A 26,150-nucleotide genomic window follows, 5' to 3' on the forward strand; every position below is an offset into this window, starting at 1 on the left:
TTACTGTTTAGTGATTGTATGTGTTTTTAGTAAGGTTTAAGAATGATACAGTGGGGGGAAGGGGGGATATTATGAGACACTACACCGCAGTAAACAACTCCCTCCTGGCTTTTGGTTGGATTTTAATCCACGTCTAGGAGTGGGATTAGCGCTGCACCCACCACAGACACATCCCAGAAAGCAACAGTTCATATGCCACACGTGCAGTATTATCCTTTTGTTGACTAAGAGTGCCATATAATATTAGGCTATAAATGCTGCATGGAAGTGCTATATAGCTTGATTTCCTATTCGTTTTTTTATCTCATATCCCAACATTTTTTAACATCTTAATTATCTGTATGTCGAATTTGCTGTACACACTTTTTATACTTGTTCCTGATTCTGAAGCTAAATATCCAATAAGTGTAATGCAGGAGACAAGAATTTGAAGGTGTGCTCTATAGTTACAGAATTGTTTTTTTAATAATAATAATGACTATTAGCCTTGCCACACAATGTCCCTGTTACCTTCATGTCTCAATAAATACTGACAATTATAAAAATAACCTTATCTGTGTTTGGAAGACTGTCTTTCTGCAACCTTGGACCCCAGACCAAATGGTTAAAAGAACAAATTTTAAGGGGTTTAAAAAGAACAAAACAGAACAAATGTTTATTTAATTATTAATTTAGTTTTAGATTTTACCACAAATCCACAGCGGCTAACAAATAATCACGGTTGAATCATGTGCCGAAAGAGGCTGCTAAAACATATTCACGAATGCTAGCATGGTTTTATGAGTGTCAAGAGAGTGTCAAACCCTGTTCTCAAATTACAATATTGCACAGGAAAGATGTGGTTTCAGGCTTACAATCGTCATAAATATGTGACTCAGTGTAACTCAGCTGGAATTCATTCAGCAATTGCTGACCATGGCAATATGCCTTCATACACAGCATACACAAGGTCACTTTGTTGGAAAGGATGCTTTATGTAATCTATGACTCATATCAGACTCGCACTTGATTGATGCCACATGGACACAATAATGATTTTTTTTAAGTAGTTATTAAAATGGCTTTGAATAATATTTAAGAATTTGCATTGTCCTTCTGATTATCCTTGCAGTCCTTAGCATCTTTTACCCTGATCCCTATCCGCGCTAAAGTGGGACATGCGCATGTTCTTTCTTTCATTCTTTTTCATCTGTCTTCCACTTTCTGACCTCTCTTCTTCCCCCTGCCTTCCCATCACTTCCCTCCTATCACTCTGTGAATGGAGTAAGAGGTGTAGTAAATGCTGCATGTAGGTCAGCAGGGCAGCTTGGCTAGCTTGTGTCTAGACTCAGGGCATATAGTCATACACTTGTTCCCATTTACCAGCAAAAATGGGAACAAGTGTATGACTTCACTGTTTTCATTGCCATTAAACAACAATGCGTTACGTTTCAGAACGAACAATCAGAGGTTGTCACCATGTCCGGATTATAAAACGTGAAAGATTTCCAAGTGGATTAGCCCCGTCCTCAATGGTCGAGCCCCTCCCCAAGTGATCTTGTCCCCATTCACAATTGGTCCAGCTCATCCCCATTACACTACCTTACACTACATTCTCCCAAAATTTTTAAGTTTTGGAGCCTGGATGTTTCAGCCTTTTACTCAATGGTTGAATGCCTTCACAAGTGGTTCACCCCCTCCTCACTGGCACAGGCCCAGTCAGCAAATTTGTCCCATTGAACTACAATTGGACAAAGAAAGTAACCCACAAAAGAGTAGGCATGAGATGATCAAATTCAGTACTTTAGTTGTATTTTGCTTGAGACGTAATGCTTGCCAGACAAGCAGGATCTGGATACCAGCAAAATACTAGTTAGTCGTATCCCAAGCTTTGTAGTCCCTCCATGTTGTTACAGCACTTTACTCAATGGGCTAACCCCCCACTTCCAAATGGTTAAGATCTTCTCTACTGGTCAACTGAGCAAGTGAGTACCTACAAAACACTAGCAAGGGCTGGAACAAGTTGACAAAATCTGTAGAAAAAGGAGTTAATATTTTTCTGGAAATATAACAAATATACCATGGACACACTAACAGAGCATATAATGCATTTATGCCTCTGCCCTGTTTTCCCCTGAGTTTAGGAGCTAAAAGCCTCGCTTTTTTTTATGCTTTACAATATTTTATTCATGGCTATCAAGACTGTCTGTTGTCTAACTAATGCATAAACCCAGCATGGCCTTTGACCTTTTTACTTCATCGAAGCTCTGAGCACTTCAGTTCATATGTCAGAACACATTCATCTAACCATGCAAACCTCCAAGACCTTTGTTAAAGAGCATTTGAACATTTTTAACTATTCCATCATCGGGCCGAATGTACAGTCACATAATCTGCTAACTACTGGCCCAGGCCATTAATGTTCAGATTAAATGTGAAACACATTGCATTATTTTGGTATAGATTTAAATATTAAACAGTTTTTATAGCAAATACGTTAATTCCTACAGATCTTAGGGGGAGCAAAGCTATGTCTGTACTGGGCAGACACACTAGTCAAAGAGAAAGCGTACATTCTGAATCACTGGGTGAATTTTCTGCATGAAGAAAACACTATCTAGGGTCAGTAAACCCTAGAATGACGGATAAACGTACCAGGCAGTTTTCGAAAGCAACATTTAGCACTGGTGTATTTCTATCTCTTTTTCACAATAGGCATTCTAAAATAACAGTACATACATGTGCCCACATTTTCCAACTAAATATATTTTCATTCGGATAATATTATCCAAATGTTGGCAACTCCGAACCCACAACGTAAAAACAGACCCACTTATGTTGACTTGACCAGTGTGTTTTTGTTTTTTTAATCAATTTTTTAAAACACATGTTTCTGACACTATTCAGGGGAGATGTAATAATGTGTTCAACCAGGCCTTTGTCAACTTGAAGGAAGTCCCTGGGGAAAGTCTATACTTCTTCAGAATTTCATTTATGCCACAGTACTCCTCCCAGCCAGCAGGGGTGGCTGTCTCCTGAATGTTATTTCAATTTTATACTTACATTTGGTTCAACTTCCTGTTCTCAGGGTGAAGAACTACCTAGTTTACGTAAGTTGCTTGCCTTGTGTTTTTTTTATTTATTTATTTTTTTTAGCACTTTCCTTGCAGTTTAATTGACCATTAAATTAAAAAGTATACAATATTCCAAGGTGAAACATTACACAGCAGGGTCTACCAAATGAGTAAATCTATAGTACTGTGCAAAAGCCTAAGGTCACCATTCAGTGTCTTGTTTTGGCAATGGCATAATGACCACACATGATTAATTCTCAATCTCTTTAGTAGAATGCAACTAGAAAATACAGGACATTTGTATGCAGTATTAAGCCTGAACCTGTATTAATGCCATTGCTTACAGCTGTATCTGTCCTTCCATTTTATGTCAAAATTAATTCTTTGGCAAAGCTTTATTATATAGGAGTGTAATTCACAAAAATTTGACCGACATATCATATTTAGCATCAGCAAGGCGCCTCACGAACAAAGTTGGTTCAAAGACCTTTGCACGGTTCTGTATATGTAAAATGTTTTTAAAAAGGCCTCAGGTTACAGTTTTTAGAACAACATACATATTTTCCTAACTCTATATTGTTAGCACATGTTGACATTCCTACTTTTAAAAATACCTTAGTCACATTGTAGAAATGCCCATTTTGTTAATTACGCATCTAAAAGCAACAGCACTGTTTGAAGAGAGCATGCAGGTCTCACATTCACATTCTTTTTTGAACACAGTAGCCATTTTAGCCCACTTTGGAGCTCTATTTCTGGAAAAATGACATCAGAGACGTATTTGATTATTCAGACAAATGTTGAAAAGTAATTCTTAGCTTATTTCTTTTTTTTTTCTTTTAAAATATGGTGAAACTGCTTTTATTGATTTTAAATATTTTATAATTAATACATTTGAAAAAAGGTTTTCAATCATCATATATCAATTATAATTCAATAAAAGTGAATCCTATTTGAATTTAATTTATTTGGACTGGATCCTTATACTTCTGAAAATAACATTATATTTATTAAAGTCTTTTTTTTTTAGTATAACAGAATTCAACACACTGATTCTCATGCACATCTAGAAACTGAAACAATGTTTCAGTTGTATTGTAATTTGTAATACAATTACATTATATAGCTCTGTATTATTACTTCAAATGCAAGATAAGGTGGATAAATATTTATTGGAAAAAAATTACTATTAAAAATCTTTCAGCCCATTGTAATATTTGCATTGAGAATTACGAATCAATTTGCGTAAAAATATTTAGAAAAATATATATATAATTTTTAAACCGTCTCATTTCCTTCATGTTATGAGAATAATTTACAATCCGAATTTCGAGTCGGAACTCTGAGAGAAAATTGTGATGTTTGGGGTATTCGAGGCCTGTCCAGAACCCCCTCCGTAACCACGGCGACAGTCTTGTTGTGTCGGCTGCATCAAAACACTTGGCACGGTGTCAGGGTGCTGACTTTTAGGTCTAGATATTATGGGAAAGAACAGCTGGGCGAAAAAAAAAGAGTCCTATTGCCGCACGCTGTGAATGAGCATTAGTGCATGCGTTTTACAGTCTGGTTTCCATATTCAGTGTTATTCTCAGTTTATGTGATCAGGTTCACATATGGGTTTGTGTATGCATGCTCTTATACCATCTGCGTGCACACGGCAGCGAAACGATGACACACCTGTAGCAAAATACGTCTTTGACGTGTCTGTATAAGGGTTTAACCTGCATGCTCAGTGTGTGTGTGTGTGTGTGTGTACTGGATAATATAATGTACATTACAGCTTACTATAAATCCTAATAGTAACATTACGTGTAGAAGGTCAGACCACTGGACTGGCTGGGATAAACAGTTTGCTTGCTTTCTCTGGTGCTCTGCTAAGCTCCGCCCTCTCTGGGGAAGCCCTGGGCTGTGCTGTCACTTCCCATCATGCATTGGCTCCAGCGGCATACACTGTTGCCAAGGACTTGGCCGTTAGTGGCCAAATGAGTGTGTGTGTGTGTGGCAGGTTTAATTATAGATTACAATGAACTTCCACTCTATCCTGCTGTTTTTTTTTTTTTTTCCCTGCACAGCGAAAAGCAATATTTATGCAGTATTTTTCCCATTTCTGCAAATGCACTGATCTATGAAGAAAAACAAGGAAACAGACATTTGTGTATAAGAATTTGGTCAGTTCAGCAGTTCTAATAAAGTTTCATCAGCACAAGTGTATTAAGGGCAGGATAGGACAGCATTTTTGGTAATGTGGGTCTCCATTGAAGTTGTCCATTGAGGTCTTGGACCAAATTACTGGATTCGCTGCATAAAGCAAAAGGCAAATGGCTCAAATTTACTCCCCTCTCTTCAGAAAAGAAAAAACATACTTTAGATGCTCAATAATCCCTAAGGATTTACATTGGCCCTATAAGGAGTCTGATTCCTCTGAAGGTTTCTTCCTCGTACCATCTTTTGCCACTGTCTCCACTGGCTCACTCATTAGGAATAAATTTAGAGACTCTAAACTTTAAAGCTAATTTATAAGTTTGAATTTATGTTTGCAATCTATTTCTCTAAAGACGCTTTGGGACAATGTCTAGTTGTAAAAACACAGTACAAATAATATTGAATTGATAATTTCCCCAATTTTGAGTACAACCGAACCTTCCTACAGTCAGTATATTTGTGTTAGAATTGAGATTGACAATTTCTTTACGTAATATTTTATTTACATACAACACAGTCTCGCCATTTTTTTGGAATTGGGGTTGTATGTAAATAAAATATTACGTAAAGAAATTGTCAATCTCAATCTAAATAAAACCAGAATGCATTGATTTGCAAATTTTATATGTCCATAATATAATCCAGTGATTTCCATTACAGAATCACGACTGATTTAAATGCCTGAAGATCACAGGCATCCGATGTTGATTTTTTGCTCTTGTCCCTTGAGATTTCTCCAGCTTCTTTGAAATGTTTGATATTACTTACTGTAAAACGATTAGAGTTCAGATTGTTTTTGCGATTTTATGTAGAGCAACATTATTCTAAAATTGTTCCACAATTTGTAGACACAGTCTTTCACAGATTAGTGAAGCTCTGTTCATCTTTACTTCTGAGAGACTCTGCCTCTCGACTACTTTTCAACCAATCACCTTACTGATCTGTTGTCAATTACCCAAAATTTTTCTCCAACTGTCGCCTTTTGTTGCCCCGTCCCAACATTTGCAGCCATTGAATTTAAAATCGCAAAATTGCAATCTGTTTTATTGTACATTTTACACGGTGTCCCATCCTTTTTGGAATTGGGGTTCTGTTGACGAGTGTTCGGTTGCTCCATAAAAACTGGATCTTTGAATGTGCAGAATACTTATAGCTGAATTTTCTTCTTTAAATCCAATTCAACTTTAGAAATCGCGTATATATTTAATAAATTTTTTTTCCCGTTACACAAAATCCCTGCCGAAATGTGACTCCTCACACCGTCCCACCATCGTCGCTGACCAGGAAAAGGAGGCGATTAAAAATGTAGCTGAGCCTCTGTATAATTCACAGCTAACGGAATACGTTAAAAGATGCACCAAAAGAATATGTTTCATTTGTATGCTATATAAACCGTCCATGAGCGGTGGGGGGGCACTGTAAATTATTTATCCCTTCCTTTGTAATAGAAGACTCTGTAATCGTCAGAGAAGATTTGGAGTCGGATGATGCCGAGCTGTGGTTTTGTTTTAGTTTAATTAATCAAGAGGAGATGCTGTGAGCTTTGAGAAAAGCAGCGCTAGTTCAGATTCCGGTTTGTCCACGATTTGAGTGTTGTGTTATAACACCATTTAATGAGCATTCACAGACAGCTGCAGTGTGGAAGGGACAGTAAGTAAGGTGTCATTTAGTCATGAGAAATCTTCACTGGAAACAGAAATGCATTACCACGTATTTTCCTTCCATCAATATTGATACTAATTTTTCTTTTTAAACATCATGGATTCCAATATTATTTACCAAAGAATATTGCATCCATTCCAAATACCAAATTGTCAAATAATGCTCTATGCTCCTTGGGGAAAAAAGATTATTTTCTCCCACTGATCAATAATGATTTAAAAAAATGTGTGTATTTTATGGGATTTTTGTAACTTTTATACTGTGAATGTAAACAATAATGGCGCTACGCAAGACGTAAACAGAGCAATGCAGCAGCGTTTTAGTATTAGCATCATGTCTGGCTCTTTCAGCTCCGTGAGTGTGTGTGTGTGTGTGTGTGTGTGCGTGTGTACCCTCCAATCAAACCGATCAGCTTCCGAAAGCCTCAGTGCTGCCCGTTGCTACAAAATAATGACCGAGGAAAAAGAAGCTCTTGCATATTTGTTCTTAAGTCGGAATTCTTTTAATTTCTATTAAACACCATTTCAACATCACTCATATTAAAAAGTCATCCTGTCATGACAGACATTTCATTCCCAGCCACACTACAAAGGGTCCTGTATGTCAAACATTTAAGCGTCTGATTTTTTTATACTAATTGTACCAGATTATTTAATGCTACAGGTATAAATTCTGTGTGCATTTTCCAAAAAAAAAAAAGAAAAGAGGAATGGTTAATATTATGGGATGTTATTACCTGAAGCAGCTGAATAATATTAATGATTTGATAGATTCTGTGTGTGTGTGTGTGTGTGTGTGTGTGTGTGTGTGTGTGTGTGTGGACCTGCCTCTTGCTGTCATTCACATTCTGATTATCATGTTGGCAGGATCTGAAAGATTAGCCCCATCAATAGTTTATGACTCTGTAGAGACTGGCGCTCAATTCCCACATCTATAAATTACTAAACAAGGCCGTTTACATCTCTGTTTCCCAACAAACTTCTCTCTCTCACATACACACACTTTTGTTTTTTTTCTGACAGAAGTTGAACTCGTCGGATGATCACCTCATATAACCACAGGCTCGCTTTTCTCAACTCGAAACCTTACGGATTATTTTCTTTCAACCAAAAAATGAAGACAACAAATGCATGCAGCGTAAAAATCCATGAGCACCTAAAAAAAAGGAAGTATAATTAATAGATGTGTTTTGCATGAATTATGCAGCTTTTATTTCCAACAAATTACCGACCGGATAAAAAATAAATCCACTGGGAGAGTCATTAACTGCGAACCGGAACCTTTGTGAAAATGCGGAAATATTCTCAATAATTCATCCATATAAACAAATAACACATGAATTAGGAATGCTTCAAGAAATCTAATGATTCTACCACATGGAAACGATAAGAAAAAATAAGGCGGTGTAAAAAAAAAAAAGTTTAGATTATTGAAACAAATAAACAAAGGCAAGCAAAAAAAAATATCCTTGTTGAAATTGCCCAAAAGTTGTGCACCAAGTTGTTTTCTCAACAACAGTTTTTGGTCCTGGAAAATCTAAAAAGAGAAAATCTGATGGGGTATGAAGTTGCAGATACATAAATGTGTGTGTATATATATAAATTATTTCATTTACATGCTATTTGTATAGCGCGATTAACATTGTCTTAAAGCAGCCTTAAAGAAATAAATACATTAAAAATACTAATTTCAGGGTCATAAATAAGTCCCTGTACATTTATACCTTATGAACGAGCTCGTGGTGATTCGTGGATTCCCTGAGATGGTGTGAGGAAGAAACCTTGAGAGGAACCAGACTCAAACATGGAACCTCATCTGGGTGACACTGAAAGTCCATTCATTATAGTACCTGCATTGTTGAGGTTATCAACTGTTAACTGGTTTTATAAGTTTTATTAAAACTTCATTAATGTTTTTTAATTATTTTAATCCTATACTGTTTTTAAGCATTTCATAAAATGGAAAAATGAAGGAAGACTATAAAGACACTTTTTAACTTAAGATTTTTTTTTTATCTGAGCACCACATACTGTTAGTGGTAGTGGACTTCAAATTGGATGGTCATGGCTTCATGTTCCACCATGACCAAGCTGCCACTGCTGGGCCCTTGAGCAAGGCCCTTAACTTTTAACTCCTCATTTGTATAACTGAGATAACTGTAAGTCACGCTGGATAAGGACAATTGCCAAACTCCATAAATGTACATATAAGGGGCACTTACGTTTAGTGGATTTGGTTTACATTATGTAGTTAAGAACGTTCATAGGTGACATTAATCCATGAAATGCCCCTTTTACAATGTTTTGGACAAGCCCAGAGGTCTCTATCCTTTTTATGAGTGAATGTTTCTAGAAACAATAAAGTAATTTATTGATGGCTATTTGTTTAATGCATATTTTTATTTTTAATTTAGTTCCAATTTGCTTTTATAATAACCTCCACTTTTCTGCGAATATGTTTCAACTAGATTTTGGAATGTATGTGGAGATTTGTGTTCATTCAACTGCAAGAGTGTTGCTCAGGTACTGATGTAGGTGAGGATGCCTGGGGAGCAGTCAGCGTTGCATTTCATCCAAAAAGTTGTTTAATAGAGTTGAGGTCAGAGCTTTCTAGCAGGTCAATCAACATCTTCCATGTCAAGCCATGTGAATTATATCTTCATGGAGCTGGCTTTGAGCAAAATTTTATTCTTTAGTATCCAAAGGCGTCTTATACAAAAGTGTGCCTGCAACTTTGTGGTAAAAGTTTGGAGAAAACCAACACCTGGCTGGATGTTCGTATTTTTTCTATATTGTGAGGCTGTAGTTAGTCCTTATTTGTCACTGATAGTCGCTAATTAATGCTACTTAAATGCTTACTATTGTTCAATATCAAAAATGCTGCTCTAAGAATCAGAATCACATCAAGATGAACATCTCAAAGTGATAATTGGGTTGCTAATGACAGAATCCTGTTTCTGTTTTGTTCATTTCTAGCTATCTATACACTAGATGAGATGTTTAATTACGAACACCGGCCTGAGAAACCATATTACGTATTGGCTGTAAAATTGGCATAGGAGTGTACTTTGAAAAACTATAGTAGATAAACAAAAGACTTGCTTCAAATCAAAGGCAGTAAAATTGCAGCCGAATGAAGAACTCATCAATGAGTAAATCGACTCATTGATGAACCCTTGGGAGCACTTTACTAAAGGAATCAATAAATTAGCTAGCTAAAGTGTAAGCTCTGCCTTTTCAATCACATCTCTTAGAAATTGTGTATGTGTGTGTGGTGGATAGAGGTCATAAGACTTAGCCCTGTACAACCTAGACTTCATGCTGTGCCTTAAACTCGTGGGAAATCAAGGGCGTTCATCATCTGGGGTTAACCACAATGTCAATTATGCTTTGCCACTGTTCAGAAGTATGTGTATGGGGGTTGTGTGTGTGTTGGGGAGTTAGCTGTTGGACAGCATAAATACCACAGTGCCCCAGGGTGATGCAGTAAGTGAATGGAACTGACCCGTACACACAGTTGATGTGTGTTTGTGTGAATGGGTTGCATCACATCTAGCTGCTAATTTTCATCTGAATAATTACAGTTATATTAGTGAGGAGTGATGTGCAGATAGATGGTACTATGAGAATTGAATAAAGGCCAATTTGCTGAAAATGGACTGGGGGGAAAAAAGTAGCTGCCTCATTGTACAATTGTATCACAGATGTTTTATTTGAAATCCTTGGCTTTTAAAAGGTATCAAATATTCTGTGTGAGACCAAAAAGTTTCAAGTCATTGATGTCATAGTCAAATTGCAAGTCTTTAATTGGCGTATTGCATTTTGGTGACTCTGGTACATGTCTACAAGGTGGCATCAAAAAGTATTGCGACTACTGGGGCTATTCAACGAGCTCAACCACTGAAAATGCGAAACCAATCAGTAACTTGTGCATAATGATCATCGGAGAACAATCCACATGATCTCAATTCCACATCCATCCTACTCACCAGATTTGGCTCCTGCGTACCTTAACCTCTTTCCCAAGATGGAGATCCAGCACAAAGATCATTGTTTTGACACAATTGTGGAGATCCAGCGTGAATGTGTTTGACACAATACGAAGACTTCCAGGACACAGTCCAGAAGTGTCAGGAACACTGGAGGGCTGTATTGCTGTGCAAGGGGATTATTATGAAGGTGATCGTGTGTAAACATTACAACAAAACAAAGTATTTTTTGTTAACAGAGCGAATCTCCAAACTTTTTGATACTACCTCTTACTGTGTGACTGGAGTCCACAACACTTCCATCAGTGCCTTTGGCCTTGAACAACTTACCAGATCATATTTGTCCAGACAATATATGGTTTGGGTTCTCGAAAACTAATCACTGCTGCTCCACATTCTCATGGCCCCAGACCAATACCATTTAAACACTATATAGGCAAAAGTAGTAGGACCCCATGACTTTTCTAGTCATAATGTATGTTTTTTCCAAACTGTTAATACTAAGTTGGAGGCAAATAATTGTATAGGATGTTTATAGATGTGGTTGTATAGTAGAGCCCCAAACCCCATGGGCAGGTGGTAGCTCAGTGGTTAACTCTCTGGGTTCCTGATCAGAAGTTTATATGTTCAAGCCAAAATATCAACAAGCTGCACACTTAGGGGTCCTTAAGCAAGGCCCTTAACCCTTTGTGCCCCAGGGGCACTGTAACATGGCTAACCTTATGCTCTGACCCCAGCTTTCTTACATCACTGAAATATGCAAATAAAAAATTTCACTATTGCTAAAGTACATGTGACGAGTATAAAGCACCTTCATTTTCCTATTTCACCAGATAACATTAGTAAAGACAAGTGGAAAGTGATATTGATCGGACACTATGAATACATACTTATGCTGTATGATTTGGGTTTTCAAAACTAATCCCTGCTGCTCCACATTTTCACGTCCCCAGACCTTTGACTACCATTTAAACACTATGTACAAATTATTAGGACCCCCATGACCTTTCCAGCCATAATATTTGTGGTTGATCCCAAACTGTTATCACCACTATGTTGGAGGCACACTGTTGTGTAGAATGTCTTTGGATGTGTTAGCATAAATCTTTTTCCTTCAGTTGAGTTCGGAGACCCAAACCAGCTTGACAATGCCTTGTGCATAAAGTAAGTGTCCTAAAGATATGGTTTGGAGTGGATGATCTGGAGGGGCCTGCTATAGAGCTCTGACCTCAACCTCACTGAAAATGTTTGGGCTGAATCGTACCTGACTTTACTAACACAATTGTGACTAAATGAATTTCCACAAGCACACTCCTAAATCTAGTGTAACATCTTCAGGATATGAAAATTAAATGTGGAACGGAATCTTATAGTCAGATGTCCACAAACTTGTGTCAATATAGTTTCATACCCATACTATAAATTTCCTTTCCTCTCTCTCTTTTTCTCTCTCTGAACCTTTCTAGTACCACCATCAATGTCTCTCCTTGCTATCGCACATGTACCGAGTCATTACATCTCTAATTGTTTCATTATGCCGTCCTTTACCAATTACCCACTACGCATGTCCCTAGCTCGAGAAGTCATTAAGGCTCTCCCAGACGTCCTGCCTCCTCTCTTCCCTCCATCACCAGTATAGAGAGAGAAAGACTGCGGGTCGGAAGGTCACAGTCCGACGAGGTCCGCTAGTCCTAATTGCTGTGGGCCATAGGGTCCTTACGAAGCAATCACCGGCAATCTCAGAAGACGCCCCGGCGTTCAGAAGTCTCACTCTGTCTCTCTTTTCTTCTCTCCGTCTCTCTTTGTAGTAGTAGAGCTGGGATAACCCAGGTCCCAGCCGCAATTAATAACCTTGCTCAGGATTGAACTACTATTAAAAAAAAGCGAGCGGGCCCAGAGAGATTGACGGATGGGAGAAGAGTGACAGAGTGGTGAGAGTGATGTTTGGATAAGCTATATAAAGAAGTGATGCGAAGGTTTCTTAAGACGTGTGTTGGTCTCTGTGTGGGTTTTTTTTAATAGATTTTTTTTTTTTAAGTATGCAGGACTCAAAGTCTATGCCTGAAGGTGGCAGGTAACAGAGTTCACTTCAGTGTGTTTGTGTGTGAAAATGTTAGAAAACCCCTCTCTGTGTGGGACACACCCCACCGGGCGTGAGAAAAGCTGAACAAGACCTGAATCAACCCAAAAAACGTCCGCCTAGAGTTACACCTTCCTCTTCTTCTCGCTCATAAAGTTGGCAGTAGCGCACTCTCAGCGGAAGAAAAGCCACTCTTTTGTTTGACCGTATCACACACATCGCACCAGACTATTTATTTATTTTTTTTTCCCCTCTCATTGTCAGCTGAAAACGTAGACCAGGCTTCGTTCGCTATCGCCATTGATGAAGCGCTTGTTTTAAAAGATTCCCTCACATTCACCACAAAGGTGGCTTTGTGCCGCCTCCACACAAGAACGCACACCTCTCCAGCGCCGAGGTGATGTGACGGTGGCGAGGCATACGAGCCAAAGTCAGATGAGACCCCTGGGAGCTGTGAAACAGAATTGATTTCCCTTCATTTGGGCTAAACTTGAGTGTGCGCACACTCTCCAGAAATGATTTGTGAGTCAAGGTCACCTGAATTCTCCCTCGATTACTTTATTCGGCACCTTTACAAACCGGGCTGCATGTTTCTTAACCACAGGTGATGTTTTTAGATTTATGTAATCACCAGAATTGCCAAATGATCCGATAAGATATTTTTAATAGCATGGAAACATATTTATATATATAGGCTAAATCCCATTTATCTGCAAACTGCCAATGAGAGTGACTTACAAATATTTAATTTATACAACAAATCAGCTAATATATCAACTGCTGCTAAATGCCATAAATGTGAAAGTAAACAGGGCCATTACTAGACTTTTTGGCACCCTAGTAGAGATTCCTATTGCCCCCCCAATGGCTTCACCCTCCCACCACAATGTCCCCCCACACCATACAAATAATTCACAACCTGATATAAAAAAAAAAAGGTTAAAAAAAATTTAAATAATGTGTGTTAATAAAATTGCCTGAAGCAAGTATGTAAACATATACCGTATATTAAAATTCAGCAGAATAACAGGAACAGAATTTAAATTGACGGGCTACGGGGCGCTCCCTGGCGCCCCCCCAGCTGGTTGTGCCCTAGGTGACCACCTAGTTTGCCTATGCCTAGAAATGGTGCTAAACGTGAATGTAAATAATCCTTCCTTTCCAGTTTTAAAGATAACACTGCCTTAGGTAGGTACATAAAAAAAAAAAAAACACTCCACATAAACTCCAAAAAAACTCCTGAAGACTTTATCATTCAGGGAATCTTTGTGAAGGAGCGTGACTGTTACAAACTATTATACCTGAGACCAAAAAAAAGGGAATCGTTTTATGCATGTCTAGGTAGAACACATAAAGATATATTTATATTTAGCATACAAGCTTTGATGGTTTTCAGGATTTGAGTTTTTACGTTGGGTGGTAGCTGAGCATAAGTTGTACGGTGTAAATTATATAATTGTCTTTCTGAATAGGTTGCATCTGATAAATACCATAAATAGAAATGGAAAATAGAAATGTATTTAAAGACATTGTTGAGTCATACTTTTCTGTTTAAACTTCTTTCATTGGCAGGTTGCTCTATTTCCTTTCCTTTTCTGCATTACCTACAATGCTAATCTGAATACCTTTGCTTCCTGTTTCCTAAACAATGCAGCGGTCCTTTTTGGGAGCCTCACCTCCACATCCATACATACTTTACTCAAACAGATTAGCTTACACAAAGTGCCAGTAATCATGCTAAGCTGTGCCAAGTGATTAATAAAACGTTTATAAATTGAGCCCAAACCCATCTACTCTCTTCTACAGTGGATTTCTCATCAATATGACATTCAGCATTGCTGAATATTGTAGAGAAAGAACAGAAGCTCTTCTATGAGCTCACACTAAAACCTGACTATTAGCTATGTTTGAGACCCCATTGCATCAGCGTTGGCAAGTCTCCTCTATTAACAGCGCAACAAACATTCGGACCAACCAACAAATGACCAACAAAAACGGGTCATACATGGTTTTTACAACGTAGAGTTCCCCTTTACAAGTTTTAGACTTGGTTTTCCTTTATTTTCATTTCACTATAGATAAAAATACATACATCTCCTAAATAACAAATATCTATGTAACAGTTTGGAATCGCCAGTGGTCAAATGACTCCATTATTTCCCGCTATTTTGTTTATCCCCCTCTTTGCACACCAAACACCAAATTAGAGATTACACATTTAAATAAGATTAAAGCTGACAGCAACTTCGGGGGCAAGGTGCCTTTTTATCTGCATAACAAATAGCAATAAAAGGGTACACAAAATTAGCATAATGCCGCCTCACTCGGATAGCCTTGTTATAAGACACTAACGGAAAAACCACGTCTAAAGGAACTGAAGCATCTTGGCAGTTAGATGGCATGGCTCCGATTAAGCATTCCTTATGAGGGATTCTGACTGGGCTTGAAGTTGGTTTGACTGCTTTAGATAGGTCAGACAGAGATAAATGACAATGCAATAACTTTCCACAGTGGAGGGGGGCTTGTGTACGCTGATACATTTGCCTACCACACGAAATTGCCATTTATTTTTTTATCTTATCACTATTGTCATCATAAGATCAAGAAATCATAAGTAATGTAGTATATTAATACTGGAATTCAATCAAGACTGTCCTAGTTGGAGGTGAAAACTTTGGCAATGTCTTTGGATCTAAGTTTTGTTAGTGTGCTAAATATGTATACAGTATAGTGTATTTGGATTGCATTGCAAATGTACAAAGCCAGTCGTGCCAATCCTCTGAGATCTGGAAGCACCAGACTGAAGTAAGTGAGCGGCGCTGAAACGGTTGGACATCCGGCGCTTTCGTTCAGCCGTGTCGGTGTTCCCCTCCACCCCCCTCGTTTAAACCTTGGGCCCTTGCGTCTGTGTCCCACGCCAGTCCAGGGTTCTCTTCTCCAGAAGAAACAGACCGTTGTTTCCCAGGATGTGCAAACACTTGTCATGTAAATGAAGAAGTCACAACCAATTAAAGTAATTGCAGCGCGTCGCCTCGTCTTCACCCAGCGAGTCCGGAGGGGAGAGGGATAAGGGGGAGGACTGGAACAGAAGCTTTTCATGCTCTCTCTCTCTCTCTCTCTCTCTCTCTCTCTCTCGATCTCTCGATCTTTTCTCCCTTGCAAACCTCATGTCTTGTACCTTGTAGATAGTTGAAAAGGCCAGAGGTAATCGGAGAGTCGTTCAGGTTTGAGGTAATACACTGTGAGCAGGCAAACAAAATGCACAGCATGCCAGAGAGATATACAGAGACAGAGAGAGAGAGAGAGAGAGAGAGAGAGCGTGCAAAGGTTGAAATGAGGTGGCACGAGAGAGATAGTGAGAGGATAAAGGCTAGAGTAGGAAAAAGACATGGAGATGGGGGAACACACAGTTCAGAGGCGGTTTGCTTTGAGTCCTGGGTAGAAAGAGGTATTGGGGGGGTTGCACAGCAGGTGGTCAGACTAATGGAAGCCCTCTGGCTGTGGGCAGAAAGAGAAAGAAAAAGATAGAGGGAGCGAGAGAGAGAATGAGTGTAATCGGTGTATCCTCTATGGACTGATGTATCCTTATTGACAGAGTTGCTGGAGATCCACTGTTCATGGCTGCCGAGTGACAGACTGGGGGATGGAGGGAAAGAAAGAGAGAGAGGGAGATGTGGAGGGGAAAAAGGGGGAAAAACAGAGTGGTATTGAATTAGAGAGAGAGATATCCGGAGGGCAGATTTTTAACACATCACTGTCATCATGTCCTGCAATGTCCCTCGCCTAATCCATTTCCTCTCTGTGCATCCCAACAAGGGACATACCGCTTATTACACACTGCTGCAGGGAACCCATACACCTAACACACTCTTACACACACACCAAACAAATAAATTGCTGAAGCAGGAAGTGCAGGAGCGAAACCTTTTATGTTTCCTGTTACCCAAGAGGGGATGGATTGGTCCTTTTATTGACCAATGTGCCCAACACACATACACCACACACATGCACAGTTGCCTTAAGAAGAAGGAGAACATCATAATATTAGCAAATTTTATACATTAACCTTTGCACAATTACAATTTCTACACCCTGTGCCTTTTTATTTTTATTTTTTTTTTTTATTTATTTATTTTTTTTAAGGACACTGAGCTCAAGCTAATCTACATAGCATTGCTTACACATCCATACCAGAGGCTTCCTGTAACCTTTCTCTGGTTCAGGAGTCTCCTCTTTGGCCCCTAGAGCGTGAATACAAAATACAATTAATATGCAGAATTTGACAGCCTTTGTCCCTCTGGTTTATGAAAGAAAACATGAAAAGTATTTCACAAACCTAAAGCGCACAAGTACATGCATGATCTGAGAACACATTTATACACACGGCAAGTAAAAGCATTCGTTTTTATAACTATCCCAGCACTTGGTCTGGTGTCAGCAGTTAGAGGCTTTGTATGTAGGGCTTAAATACAGTCACTGTCTTTGGTTCCTCTGAGTCCAGTAACATTTACAAATATTAGTAATGTCTGCCACTGCCATTACGGAAAAAATTTATCCAGCGACTTTTGCCGTAATATAATTAAATCAATGGAGAAAAGACATCCTGCCGATGAAAGAGGAAAACAAAAACAAGAAAAAAAAAAAGTCATGAATATGGAAAGCGCAATTTACCCCTACTGATATAAATATTCATTGTGCCCGACGATTAGAATGTTATAATGCTGTTATTGGTTTGAATAGAGGAAAAAAATGAAGGAGGTTGAGAAAGGAATGTACTTGAACAAGCTTGATTAGGCACATCAGGACATCATCAATAATGGATGCCGCCAATCATCAGTTTGGGAAGTTCTTCTCCTGCTGCGTCAAGGACTAACCGCTCGAATGGGGGGTTTCGAACCCAGCACCACAACCTGATAGATCCGAATTCTGAAATATCCCTTTACGGTTCTATTTTATGTACATGTATATCTTAAGCCCTGAATACTTTCACAGCAGGGGGTTCCATACTAGGGGTCATGATTCTACACGAGTTCAAAATTGCAAGAGAAACTTACAATCACAAATGTAATTATGCACTATTCTAGACTTTTAATAACTTCTATTCCTTCCTGTTTTTTTTTTTTATTACAGTCTGTGCTTGAATTTGCAACAAAAAGAATCTCGTCTCATCACATTCAAATTTTCCTGAAAGGTCTGAATTGATTACCAATCTTCCTGGTTTTCTAGATTTTTACTTTTGAATCTGAGGTCATTGTGTTAGATATGAGACTCAGATAATAACTTTAACCATGGCCACATATATTCAAACACATAAACACCCTTTACTATAGAGCACAACCCTCTAAATCCAAACCACCAAAAACCCCCAGTACATCTATGCTTCAACCATCAATACACCACTGTAAATACCCAAAATGGTTTCACACTACATGCATCTAAACTATTAAATACCCTTCACTATGTTTATGCCACAACTACTAGTTACCTACATCCATCAATACACAAATCCCTAAATACCCCCACTTCCTTAATTCTTGCCACTGTCTATGTCCAAAGCACTAAATAATTATACAGGTGGGCCTTGAGTTATGGTGGTTCGACTTAAAATGTTTAGATTTTACGGTAACGATACGAGAAAATTACAAATAATTTACATTCCACGTGGCAGGCAAACGTAACAGCATATAAGTCGTACTGTACATTGGGACGCTGCCAGCATGTATGCATCTCCCACCTTGTGAGATACCTTACTCTCGCTAGCGGTCAACAAAAGTTGTCTTGGTTCAGAGCACATGTTTTTTGAACTGACGCTTGTGCACGTGCCAGCTGCCCAAAACATATAGCAGATTTCTTTAAGATTCCAAGGTAGGCTAGGCCATGTCTCATTCAAGTCATGATATTGCCATGGTAATGCATTTCCATTGTAAGTCAGGGGGCTACATGTGTATATATTATATCCAAAGCCCTAAGCACACAATTATTGCTAATACCTCTACACCACAACTATCAATATAAACCCCTATATACCCCTAAATACACACAGAGGACACCCAAGGATATAAAAAAAAATTACCATCCACTGTCTGTACACCACAACTACATCAATTTGATTGATTGATTGATTGATTGATTGATTGATAGATAGATATAATTCTCTCTCAAATATTTAAGCTCTTAGCCAGATGTCATGTTGGTATGTTGACTTATAGACCTAAATCTCTTAAATGCCTCAATCATTTAAATGCATTCCTGCTGCTCCTGCTTAGCCAAGAATCCCAAAAAATATTCAGTAAGTCTTAAACCTTAGGACGAGTTTTCACAATTATTTTAGTTTATTATTGCATTATTTTGTCATGGTGCTTCTTTCAAGAGGTACTTTTGAAAAAGCCCTGCTGGGAAGTTCAAATGCATTGATTCACTTAAAGACAAACAACTTTGACTTTCAACTAAACACAGTGTAAAGTTGAAGCCTGCTCATGTGAATTAACCCTGCCATGGTCATCGAGTGTGCCTGCAGGCCTTGGGGGTTAAATTAAAGATGGGGCAGTAGGTTTCTGAGATAGCCAACCATCCTAATAAAAAGCACTCTATTCTACTATGGGTTATCTAGACATTCCTGCGTGTACAGTTCGGTCTGTTGCACATTAAAAGGCCTGCGCACTCATCAACCGTACACACACACACACACACACACACACACACACACAGAGTATCTCTTTTACTTGCTACGGTTGGACCACTTTGCCCCGCAGGTCAAAATCTGAAGGAATCGCAGTTATAGTATAATTGTGCTACAGTGCACACCTGCAAGCACACACGATTACATTAATGCATAGGCACATGGGCAAAAACAAGTGCATTTTTACTGCACATGCTTTCTGAGGGACTGAGGTTACAGTAAAATGCATGCTTCAATACACAAATGTGAACGAACGGTGCAAGCAGAACTCACTTTCAACCCTCACGTGAGACGCTCTATGCGAGACCAGCACTGTACCTGCAAACACTAGAGTTTCTTTTTCTTTGGGTGAGTGGGAGTGTAATATCAGATCTGAGAATATCAGGTGGTAGTTATAGAATCTCTGGTGTCAAGACGATTAGAGGTCAACAATTGACTGTACATGTGTTTCAATCAAGATGAAATTCACAGTCAAAGAAACATTGGAAACTGTGTGAGTAGGATTCTTTGTCTTAGTGAGAATTAGCAGAATGAAAGAGTTCGTTGGACAACCTAGATAAAACGCTAAAAACCTCTCAAAGGCACAGCGAAGCAAACATTCTGGAAAATTCTGAAGGAGTTATGGTAGAGTATAGTAACTGATTGGAGTGAAGATGCAACAGACAACCTTTTTGTGTCAACACTGTAACCGTATAAATGTGTGTGTGTGTGTGTGTGTGTGTGTGTGTGTAGGACTATAAGGAAGTACGGTAAAATAACTAATGTTGCTAACATTGCAATTCATGTACATTTATAGCAGTATTTTTATGAGCAGTTGAGGGTTAAGGGCTTTTTTTTTTTAAGGTCCCAGAAGTGGCAGCTTGGTGGTGCCCTTTGGTGGGATTTGAACTGAACCTTCCAATACAAAGTCCAACACCTGAAACACTGGGGTACCACTTTTTAATTTTTTTGTCCAGCCTTAATTTGCTCCTAAGAATATGCTGAACATATGCTGTTGGAGCAGGTTGGAGCAATACCTGTTTATTTAGCTAATCCCTGCCATCAACCCATCATCATGTATGGCTTCTGCTTGGTTAAAATAAAAACCTGCACCCACAGCTGGCCCTTTCTGAATAAGACCAGACACCACTGCTTAAGCACCAGATCAACCTCTACAATTCCTTCATTAATTATGTTCTAATCACATACACACAGATTAAACACCAGCCAGGTGAGCAGAGCAGGGATTAATATACCCTCACTAATATTCCAACCCCCCTTTACCAAAGAACACACGGTTAAAAATTGCATCTTAATTCTGCATAAAACCCCACTGCAGACCAGTTTATCTCTAATTACACATAGCTTGCAGAGCTTAAACTGTGTTTCCTGACAAACCCCTCCTTCAGACAGTGCTTAATCACAGCCCAGACCGGCATGCAAATTTAACATCAACCCTAAACCATGGATTATATAGTCACTTGTAGGGGATTAAACCCAGTATACTGGACTGGGTGCCACAAACATTCAAGCAGACAGCAGGCGAATCATATTGGGAGATGGATGGATGAAGTCCCATTACTCCAATTTAATTAGTAGAATTGAAGAAGGTAGTTGTCATGCATTATCCACTGAAAATTACATTTCAACATCATAATTCAAGAATCTCTTTTCTTGCATGCATGCCATGTTGTCCGTGCCATCACTGTCAGGTCTTGTTTGGAGAAACTGGTGCTCTACAAGTCGATATAAGCTTTTTCCAAGTCGCAAGAATGACCCACAATTCCAATACAGTTTTGTATTTTCTCAGTTATAAAAAAAAAACAAGAACTATTTTTTTAAGATTATTTAAATGATCCTTCATAACATTCCAAAATGTTTCATAGACTGAAACTTAATACAATAACTAACATAACCCAAGAAGAGCACATAAATTGGGGCAATTAAGGTGGTCATCACTCAAGGCCAACAATTAACACTGTTTTTTAAGCTCAAACGTAATGAATCCTTATATTGCACTATTGTTCTGGTTATTTTTTTGACATTGAACATCGTGTGATGAACGCCCAGGAGTCGGGTATTTAGAATCCATATGCGGTTTATTGATATAGAACTAATCCATATTTTGAGAACAGTCAACGTAGCATGCGTGAGAGTCTGGTACACAATAAGTCAAGTCAAGTGGCTTTTATTGTCATTTTTACTATACACAGTGGTACACAGTACACAGTAAAAACGAAACAACGTTCCTCCGGAACCCTGGTGCTACACTAAACAACAAAACAACATAAAGTGCATCGAGTGCAGCCTGGTGCAAACAAAAGAACAGTACAGACAGACAGAGTGCAGACAGACAACACAAGACAAGACAAAAGACAAAAACCAAGTATAGCGCCGACTAGTAAACCTACTGTATACTTAAATATACAGTACTGTGTGAGGAAAAATGTAAAAACTATACCCAGGAGAAAGTACAAACAGAACAGAGCAATGTAGTGCAAAAAAAAAAAAAACAGCAGCAAGGAGGTGCAAAGACAGCATGTAAACATTATACTGAATACAAAAGGTGCAAAAACAGCATGTAAACATTATATTGAGTACAAGGTGCGAGTATAAATAATAATAAATAGATCAGTGGTGGTGGAGTGGATCAAGATGAGTGATGATTGTGTTTAGTCCAGGTTGTACAGTTCAGTAACACACAGAGTGAGTGTGTGTGTGTGTGTGTGTGTGTAAGTGAGTGTGTGTGTGTGAGTTCTGTTCAGTTCTTTGTATTGAGAAGCCCCGCGGACTATAAAGATAGTCTGCGGGGTAAACAAATCAAATAACACAGAAGACAGAAAATGTAGTCCAAAATAAGAGCGAATCTTGAATGGTCCAAGGAACTGTGTGTGGTTCTTCCTCTAACTCCAATGTCACTATTTTGATATAGTGGGAAAAGTCAGGTGTCCCAATAATTTGGTCCATATAGTGAATCACTGCACTGATACTTATTGTTCAATAATATCATTTCACACCGAATGTGAAGTTTTTTGATTAGTATAAACCTATTTATGACTTATTATATGATGAATTATTGTGCAAGGTTATTGTCTCTTTATGGAAAAGTGAGTGATACGCATTGTGTAAAGTTTGAGCGATTAAACTGTGTGTGTGTGTGTGTGTGTGTGTGTGTGTGTGTGTGTGTGTGTGTGTGTGTGTGTTTATGCATGCATGCATGCGAGTGTGAGATTACGGAGGATCCCCACTCTGAAGGCAATGCCAGGGGACAATTAATTAACCATGTGTACAATATGGACACTTTCTGATATTAGTACCTTTAATGATGCTACACACTCCCAATCAAACCGTTAAAGAGACAGGCCATCTGGCTAACTTTGGCAAGTGGACTGGTACCCCTTACACACACACACACACACACACACACACACACACACACACACACACACACACACACACATAAAAAGTCACATAACAGTAATCCAGTCACTGTGTGTCATAGAGTGATTCATGATTCTCTCTTTTTCTCTCTGTGATCTGAGGAGGGGGGGGATGATTACATTCACGCATGTAATGGGATAATGAAAAGGAAATATTTATATTAAGGGAAAAACAAACTATTGAAAATCCCCTCATTAGGCTTTGTTAATAAATGCAAATGTGGTTAATTAGCGAGAGGACCTTGGAGCTTCTGTTTTGCTTTCCTTGCTTGTGTGGATGCTTTCTCTCTGTCTCACTCTCTCTCTATCTCTCATGCGCTTTTTCTTTTTTGAAGTTTCACCTCTTCGTTCCCGCACTCTGTGAGGATCTCTCCTCCCTTCTTCTCCACGGACGTGGCACGATCCTCTCGCACTTTCATCAACAACTTCATCATCATTATCATCATAAAAAAACAACAAAAAGTATACTTTATATGCAAAAGACACACTTTAAATGTAACACACACACACACACTGTTGTTGTTCTACTTATTAGGACCTTCAATTGACATAATACTTAATACAAATAATTAATTCAAAAAATCATTAGAAATGATTTGGTAGTAATAATAATGTCAAAAACATATAGTTTAATGTTTAATATAAACAACTATAAATACTATACTATTCTGTATTATTCCTTTAATAGTCAAAACTTAGGTTTTAGAACCAAAAATAAATCAATAAAGATTTATAGATACATACATAGACCCCTTTACAGTGGGAATACCAATAATATCGACCTCTTCAGGGCTTTGCACACGAAATTTTCAATAATATTACAATAATAATCCTTAAATCATGTCCTAGGCTGTCTGGGGGTTTCACAGAGTTTTATTTTATTGTATATTGTATCATGTTAACAGACTGTTTCCTCTCTCTGGCTCTTTCTCACTCACATCCCAAAATTGGTGGGACTCCCTGCAATCTTTGAGGCAAAAAGTCTTGCTAGAGTTTTTAAGGTGGGACTTTAATTCTGAAAGTCCAACTAGGCCTTTTGTTTGGAATCTCAGCTCCTGCGCTTAGGTTTAGATATCAATGCTATCAGAAGTTTACTTACAACTTAAGAACACTGGGTTTCATTGGCTACAGATTGTATTCAGGATGGTTTTAGCTTAAACAGTATGCAGGAATGTCAGGCCTGGATGCTTGGGCATGCAGCATTAGAACTGAGAATTTTCCTTGTACATCAGGTTAGAACTTAATCACAGATATCTAAGGCAGAACTTTAGGTTTGAGGTTTTGTAAAGATGTTGGAAGTTCCATGCAAAGTTTGTGAAAATAATTACAATACATCAGGCATGGAACCTCTGGCCATTTAACAGAGCCTAGTAATCAAAGCAAGAACAAATATTCCTCTGAAGCACGGCACCAACATGATTATTTCAATGCTACAAATATACACAAGGGTCTCTGACTTCACAGAACAAGAGAATAAAACATGTTCCTCTGTTTGCGTCTAGAAATGCTAAATTCATAGCCACGGACTTTCAATAATATCTGATTATAGATATATACACACACACACACACACACACACACACACACACACACACACAATTTTTCTACTTTCTTGCATTGTAGCATCTGACTTCTTCGTCTTTCATGTCACTTCATTACTTTTAATTTATTAATGTCCAATAGTTAATGTGCCAAAAATGTCAGATTCAAAAGCGAGAGAAAATGGGCCACTTCTGCACTTGGGAGGGGGGGGGGCTCAAGCTGTTTGGAGCCTGTTGTTTTGGCTCAGGGGGTTGTACATGGGAACAAGGGGTGCGATGGAGGGAGATTATCTATCTTTCGCCATAATAAACACACACACACACACACACACACACACACACACACACACACACACAGACTCTCCACATACCACATCCTCAGCATCGTGCCAGAGGATGCAACTCTGCACAAACTGACACTTCTCAGAACTCAGGCCAGCCAAAAAGAAGTTTCTTCTTGAACACAAGTACACACACACACACACACACACACACACACACACACACACACACACACACACACACACACACACAAAGTTATCTACCAATGAACAGTAAGAACAAGCAAGCAGAGTGTTTAAAACCAAAAATACATCCCAGGCCACCTCACCTACATCAGTTACTGACTTTACTATCATCATCCAAAATCTGGTGGAACATCTCAGAAGAGTGGAGTGTATTGTAAAAGGAAATATGGACTACATGTAAAATGGGATGTCCAAAAAAACTGGTTCCTGCATGTTGGTTTCCATGATGTAATTACTCAAATCGAATTAAGTCACATGCATCTAGCTCAGGTTCAACCTCATTAATCGATTGCGTGCCCTTGACTCCCATCTCTCTTTAATCATGGTTGATCAATCATGCATTGATTGGGCCACTTTTCAGCGTAAAAATGCAAAGTGTGGACAAAACGTTGTACAAAAGTTCTCTGAAATACATTAGTCTTTCTTATAATGTAGTATTGTGTGTGTATTTAATGATCTCAGTGACTTTATGGCAGAGGGGCTTCTTTGTGTATTTCAACAACTGCTGATTTTTTCCTGGAAATTTGTTCACACGGTCTACCAGTTCACACAGAATATAAGTGGCAGTTCTATGGGTGACCAATTCCAATCTTCAGCTTTACATTTCCAGTGTGTGTAAGCCCACTGTAGCCTGATACTCCAATCCTTGTTCTGCCATATTTTCTCTGTTCGGTCTCATCGATTTGCCTGAAGAACTGCTGCTCAGTGAATGTTTTTTGTTTACTGCACCGCTTTGTGTAAACTCGAATACCTCAGAAGCTGCTGCTTGACCATTACTCAAGCGCAGCAGGTTCTGAAATACTTGCATTATTGAGTCTGGTACCAAGAATCTTGTATCTATAGGTTAGATTTGGATCACTAATCTAACTAATCTGCCCATTAATTAGCTACCAATATTCAGCTCTGGATAGATTGATGTAAACAGCATATAAGCTCGCATTTTTGTTCAACGTAGAGACAGTTAGAAAAAAATAGTCACCTCATCACACACACACACAC

The 26,150-nt window shown here is 38.6% G+C and overlaps 1 long non-coding RNA gene across 1 annotated transcript in view; it reads left to right on the forward strand.

Moving 5' to 3' along the window:
* The first annotated feature begins 2,996 nt into the window (after positions 1–2,996).
* Positions 2,997–26,150, forward strand: part of LOC124380694 — a 79,137-nt gene continuing 55,983 nt past the window's right edge. Inside the window, exon 1 of the long non-coding RNA XR_006924715.1 lies at positions 2,997–3,089. This is a non-coding gene — a long non-coding RNA (uncharacterized LOC124380694). The remainder of the gene's footprint in view (positions 3,090–26,150) is intronic.

Source organism: Silurus meridionalis, chromosome 27 (assembly GCF_014805685.1).
Source record: "Silurus meridionalis isolate SWU-2019-XX chromosome 27, ASM1480568v1, whole genome shotgun sequence".
Taxonomy (NCBI): domain Eukaryota; kingdom Metazoa; phylum Chordata; class Actinopteri; order Siluriformes; family Siluridae; genus Silurus; species Silurus meridionalis.